General features: G+C 42.0%; 1 long non-coding RNA gene across 1 annotated transcript; it reads right to left on the bottom strand.

The window, feature by feature from the left end:
* Positions 1-465: 465 nt before the first annotated feature.
* Positions 466-3,220, bottom strand: LOC141022341 (uncharacterized). The gene is made up of 2 exons (XR_012183627.1): positions 2,521-3,220; positions 466-2,415 (listed from the first exon to the last, which is right to left on the bottom strand). It is a non-coding gene; the product is annotated as an uncharacterized lncRNA (long non-coding RNA).
* Positions 3,221-7,452: the final 4,232 nt, after the last annotated feature.

The following is a 7,452-nucleotide window of genomic DNA, read 5'->3' on the forward strand; positions in this document are numbered from 1 at the left end:
ACAGGGATCATGTGGCAGCAGGAGAAAGGCAAACATTACTACACCGTCGTAACGAAGAATTCACGAGAAGACGGAAGCGAACTGTTTCCGTATCATCAAAAGAAGATGCATCCATGACACAAGCCTGCGATGAAAACAATCAAACTCTAGAGCAGCCACAAGTTATGACTTACGGTAACAATCTCGATTTTATACTCACATTCCAAGTAAATATAAATCTGTCTCTACAACTAACCATCTATTTTGGACAGACATCCCCTCCTCAATGTTTCCAAGCATTAGAGAAGCAGATTCATCAACACAATCTTTAGACAATGATGATCACAGTAAAGTGGGTTTGTGGCCAGACATCCCATCCTCAATGCTTCCAACAATCAAAGAAGTGGATGCACGAATACAATCATTATGCAATGATGATCACAGTAAGATAAATAAATTACATATAAATACTTTTATATACAAACATTTTATATACATAACAATAAAAAAAATTACACAGGTAATGATGGAATCATATATCAGCAAGAAGCAACCATTGACAAAATAGATGCGTCAGCAAAAAGAATCTACAACAAGGATCACGGTAAGTTTGTCAATTTCATGTATGTTCTTACGCATTACAAGCAAATATATTTATATATAAATATATATATACAATCAAAAATTACAACACAGGTAATGATGGAGTCGTATTTGAAGAAGACATAGACGAAGATGAATACATGTTCATCGGTGAAGGTATGTTTAATTCAATTAAAATAAATTTGCACCGTTATAATACTACTTACTAATTTAATATGCTGCATATCAAACCAGAGTGAGACAGAGAAGTGGAGATTGAAATCATAGAAGACAAGGAAGCTCTCAGCCCTGATCCGTATGATTTCGTCTACAACAACATACCAGCAAGCACAAACGTGCTCAAAAAAGAACCAAATTGCCATTTCTGCCATGCAACCAAATTCAAGTATGAAACTGAGGGATTATGCTGCAAAAAAGGACAGGTAAGACTAGCCGATCCAGATAAGCCACTTGAACTCATGAGGCTTTGGACAAGCAATGACCCTGATGCTAGACATTTTCGGCAAAATATAAGATTTTTCAATGGGCACTTCTCATTTACTACCCTATACTGCCACCTTGACAGAGACACGACTGACATCGAACGGATGGTATTTACACCTTTCGAGCACATGGTCAAATATATCACAACATACACTCATTTGGTAATAGTCACTCAGATCCAAAACATCTGGAGTTGTACTTCTATGATGATGATCCAAGCTTAGAGCATCGATACCGTAGTTGCCGTGAGGAAATGTACGAGCAAGACAAGCATGTGATGGGAATAATAATAGACATCCTGCGCAGTAACCCGTACTCTCAGCAGTTTAGGAGTTTGGGACAAGCCCAAAACCTTGAGGACTACAGACTCATTTTAAACCTTGACCAGAGATTGGACCAAAGAACATACAACGAGCCAATTAATTCGGAGGTAGCTGCAGTGTGGATTGAAGGAAATGAAAGAAGAGATACTTATGACAGAAACGTAATATTACATGGGAACAACAACGAAAAAGAGCACATTCGATCATACTACGGGTGCTATGATCCGTTGTGGTATCCTCTATTCTTTCCAAGAGCTGAACTCGGTTGGCATAGGAAAATCCCAAAGAAGGAAACACCAGATGCAGATATTGCTACCAATAATATCAGTAATAACGACGACCCAGGTAAAATAACATATACTATCATATTCAAAATTCAATTTTAATATATTACTCCCTCCGTCCGAAAATACTTGTCATCAAAATGGACAAAAAGGGATGTATCTAGAACTAAAATACATCTAGATACATCCCTTTTTATTCATTTTGATGACAAGTATTTCCGGACGGAGGGAGTACTACCAATGCAACTAACTTTTGATCTTGCAACATTTACACAGATAAGGTCAGTGGCTTGTGGGTAACCATGAGAGAATACTACTGCTATAAATTCCATACACGACCAAGCATATTCAACCCAATATTGCACGACGGACGGCTTTTCCAGCAGTTTGTTGTGGATACATACATCAAGATTGAAAGCTCCAGACTGGATTACATCTGGCATAATCAAAAGAAAATAAGGGCTGAGCTATACCAAGGCCTTCTAGACAGCATTCAAGCTGGAGAGCAGGATGGAGATGCAGTCAGAAAACGGAGAGTACTTGCCTCATCATTCATTGGAGGGCCACGAGATAAACTTTGTCGATATCTCGACGCAATGGCTTTAGTTAGAAAATATGGAAAGCCAGACGTATTCCTAACAATGACCAGCAACCCCAACTGGGAGGAGATAACACATGAACTAGAGACCGGAAAAACACCACAAGATCGCCCAGACATTGTCGTTCGTGTTTTCAGGGCGAAGCTACAAGAAATGAAGAAACAACTATTTGAGAAGGCCATTCTTGGAAAGGTTCAGGCATATACGTATGTCGTAGAGTTCCAAAAGAGGGGATTACCCCATGCTCACTTTTTGCTCATCATGACTAGAAAATACAAGTACACATGTCCAGAGCAGTATGACAGAATCATCTTCGCTGAGCTCCCTAACAAGCACAGGTACCCAGAGCTATACAAAATGGTAGTCAAACATATGATGCATGGTCCTTGTGGTGCACTGAATAAATTTTGTCCATGCACAAAGAATCGTCCGTCATGCAAGAACAATTATCCAAGGCCATTTAACAAAACTACGATTCAAGGCAAGGACTCTTACCCAATATATAGGAGACGCAACAACGGACGAACCGAAAAGGTCCGAAATTGCGAACTAGATAACAGGTGGGTGGTTCCTTACAACCCATATCTATTAAGGATGTTCAACTGCCACATAAATGTGGAGATATGCTCAAGCATTAAAGCCGTTAAGTACCTCTTCAAGTACATCTACAAGGGTCATGACCGAGCATCTATATCTGTAACTAACAAAGTAGACGAAGTCGAAATCGACGAGATTGAGCAGTACAGAGACGCATGATGGGTCACACCTCCTGAGGCGCTGTGGAGAATATATGGCTTTGAACTAAGCAAAATGCACCCACCAGTCTTGCAACTGCAGCTACATCTCCCAAATATGCACATGGTTTCATATCATGGCATGGAAAAAATAAAGAATGTTATCGACCGTGAAGGCATAGAAAGATCAATGTTGACTGCGTACTTTGAAGCAAACAGGTGTATATCAACTTGTCACGCCCAAGATGCGACCCTATCCTAAAGGAACTCGAAGGTCCCACCAAGGATAGAAGCGCATCTTGAAGACGGTTTTGCAAGGTGGATATCATTACATCAACATTACATAATAGATGGGGATACATACAAGGCATACAAATGCTGCAAGAATACATCAATATACATGAGAACAACATCCGACTATGGATGAAACACAAACAGAAGCTCAAACGACATCCACCCTACTAGCCCAGGCTGCCGACCTGGAACCTATCCCCTGATCGAAGAAGAAGCAGAAGAAGAACTCCAAAACAAGTAGACATCGCTCTTGCGTCATGAGCATCGCATAACCTGTACCTGCAACTGGTGTTGTAGTAATCTGTGAGCCACGAGGACTCAGCAATCCCATTACCATGGGTATCAAGACTAGCAAAGCATAATGGGTAAGGAAGGGGTAAAGCGGTGAGGTTGCAGCAGCGACTAAGCAAGTATGGTGGCTAACATACGCAAATAAGAGCGAGAAGAGGAGCAACGGAACGGTCGTGAAGCTAGCAATGATCAAGAAGTGATCCTGAACTCCTACTTACGTCAAACATAACCCAGAAACCGTGTTCACTTCCCGGACCCCGCCGAAAAGAGACCATCAGGGTTACACACGCGGTTGATGTGTTTTAATTAAGTCAAGTGTCAAGTTCTCTACAACCGGACATTAACAAATTCCCATCTGCCACATAACCGCGGGCACAGCTCTCGAAATTTTATACCTTGCAGGGGTGTCCCAACTTAGCCCATTATAAGCTCTCACGGTCAACGAAGGATATTCCATCTCCCGGGAAGACCCGATCAGTCTCGGAATCCCGGTTTACAAGACATTTCGACAATGGTAAAACAAGACTAGCAAAGCCGCCCGATGTGCCGACAATCCCGATAAGAGATGCACATATCTCGTTCTCAGGGCAACACCGGATGGGACATCCTACGAGTAAAACCAGACCTCGAGATACCACTGTTGGGGAACATAGTAATTTCAAAAAAATTCTACGCACACGCAAGATCATAGTGATGCATAGCAACGAGAGGGGAGAGTGTTGTCCACGTACCCTCGTAGACCGAAAGCGGAAGCATTAGCACAACGCGGTTGATGTAGTCGTACGTCTTCACGATCCGACCGATCCAAGTACCGAACGCACGGCACCTCCGAGTTCAGCACACGTTCAGCTCGGTGACGTCCCTCGAACTCCGATCCAGCTGAGCTTTGAGGGAGAGTTCCGTCAGCACGATGGCGTGGTGACGATGATGATGTTCTAGCGACGCAGGGCTTCGCCTAAGCACCGCTACGATATTATCGAGGTGGATTATGGTGGAGGGGGGCACCGCACACGGCTAAGAGATCAATAGATCAATTGTTGTGTCTTTGGGGTGCCCCTGCCCCCGTATATAAAGGAGCAAGGGGGGAGGTGACCGGCCTAGGAGGAGGGCGCGCCAAGGGGGGAGTCCTACTCCCACCGGGAGTAGGACTCCTCCTTTCCTTGTTGGAGTAGGAGAAGGGAAGGGACAAGGAGAAGGAAGGAAGGGGGCGCCCCCCCTCCCTAGTCCAATTCGGACTAGTCCATGGGGAGGCGTGCGGCCACCCTTTGGGGCCTTTCTCTCCTTTCCCGTATGGCCCATTAAGGCCCAATACGAATTCCCATAACTCTCTGGTACTCCGAAAAATACCCGAATCACTCGGAACCTTTCCGATGTCCGAATATAGTCGTCCAATATATCGATCTTTACGTCTCGACCATTTCGAGACTCCTCGTCATGTCTCTGATCTCATCCGGGACTCCGAACTCCTTAGGTACATCAAAACACATAAACTCATTATATAACCGTCATCTAACTTTAAGCGTGCGGACCCTACGGGTTCGAGAACTATGTAGACATGACCGAGACACGTCTCTGGTCAATAACCAATAGCGGAACCTGGATGCTCATATTGGCTCCCACATATTCTACGAAGATCTTTATCGGTCAGACCGCATAACAACATACGTTGTTCCCTTTGTCATCGGTATGTTACTTGCCCGAGATTCGATCGTCGGTATCTCAATACCTAGTTCAATCTCATTACCGGCAAGTCTCTTTACTCGTTCTGTAATACATCATCCCACAACTAACTCATTAGTTGCAATGCTTGCAAGGCTTAAGTGATGTGCATTACCGAGTGGGCCCAGAGATACCTCTCCGACAATCGCAGTGACAAATCGTAATCTCGAAATACGCCAACCCAACAAGTACCTTTGGAGACACCTGTAGAGCATCTTTATAATCACCCAGTTACGTTGTGACATTTGGTAGCACACAAAGTGTTCCTCCGGTAAACGGGAGTTGCATAATCTCATAGTCATAGGAACATGTATAAGTCATGAAGAAAGCAATAGCAACAAACTAAACGATCAAGTGCTAAGCTAACGGAATGGGTCAAGTCAATCACATCATTCTCCTAATGATGTGATCCCGCTAATCAAATGACAACTCATGTCTATGGTTAGGAAACACAACCATCTTTAATTAACGAGCTAGTCAAGTAGAGGCATACTAGTGACACTCTGTTTGTCTATGTATTCACACATGTATTATGTTTCCGGTTAATACAATTCTAGCATGAATAATAAACATTTATCATGATATAAGGAAATAAATAATAACTTTATTATTGCCTCTAGGACATATTTCCTTCAGTCTCCCACTTGCACTAGAGTCAATAATCTAGTTCACATCACCATGTGATTTAATACCAATAGTTCATATAACCATGTGATTAACACCCATAGTTCACATCGTCATGTGACCAACACCCAAAGGGTTTACTAGAGTCAGTAATCTAGTTCACATCGCTATGTGATTAACACCCAAAGAGTACTAAGGTGTGATCATGTTTTGCTTGTGAGATAATTTTAGTCAACGGGTCTGTCACATTCAGATCCGTAAGTATTTTGCAAATTCTATGTCTACAATGCTCTGCACGGAGCTACTCTAGCTAATAGCTCCCATTTTCAATATGTATCTAGATTGAGACTTAGAGTCATCTGGATCAGTGTCAAAAACTTGCATCGACGTAACCCTTTACGACGAACCTTTTTTTACCTCCATAATCGAGAAACATATCCTTATTCCACTAAGGATAATTTTGACCGCTGTCCAGTGATCTACTCCTAGATCACTATTGTACTCCCTTGCCAAACTCAGTGGTAGGGTATACAATAGATCTGGTACACAGCATGGCATACTTTGTAGAACCTATGACATAGGGAATGACTTTCATTCTCTTTCTATCTTCTGCCATGGTCAGGCTTTGAGTCTTACTCAATTTCACACCTTGTAAAACAGGCAAGAACTCTTTCTTTGACTGTTCCATTTTGAACTACTTCAAAATCTTGTTAAGGTATGTACTCATTGAAAATCTTATCAAGCGTCTTGATCTATCTCTATAGATCTTGATGCTCAATATGTAAGCAGCTTCACCGAGGTATTTCTTTAAAAAAACACCTTTCAAACACTCCTTTATGCTTTGCAGAATAATTCTACATTATTTCCGATCAACAATATGTCATTCACATATACTTATCAGAAATGCTGTAGTGCTCCCACTCACTTTCTTCTAAATACAGGCTTCACCGCAAGTCTGTATAAAACTATATCCTTTGATCAACTTATCAAAGCGTATATTCCAACTCCGAGATGCTTACACCAGTCCATAGATGGATCGCTGGAGCTTGCATATTTTGTTAGCACCTTTAGGATTGACAAAACCTTCTGGTTGCATCATATACAACTCTTCTTTAATAAATCCATTTAAGGATTGCAGTTTTTGTTATCCATTTGCCAGATTTCATAAAATGTGGCAATTGCTAACATGATTCGGACAGACTTAAGCATAGATACGAGTGAGAAACTCTCATCGTAGTCAACATCTTGAACTTGTCGAAAATCTTTTGCGACAACTCTAGCTTTGTAGATAGTAATACTACTATCAGCGTCCATCTTCCTCTTGAAGATCCATTTAATCTCAATGGCTCGCCGATCATTAGGCAAGTCAAACAAAGTCCATACTTTGTTCTCATACATGGATCTCATCTCAGATTTCATGGCCTCAAGCCATTTTGCGTAATCTGGGCTCATCATTGCTTCCTCATAGTTTGTAGGTTCGTCATGGTCAAGTAACATGACCTCCAGAACATGATTACCG

The sequence above is a fragment of the Aegilops tauschii genome, chromosome 1, assembly GCF_002575655.3.
Source record: "Aegilops tauschii subsp. strangulata cultivar AL8/78 chromosome 1, Aet v6.0, whole genome shotgun sequence".
Taxonomy (NCBI): Eukaryota; Viridiplantae; Streptophyta; class Magnoliopsida; order Poales; family Poaceae; genus Aegilops; species Aegilops tauschii.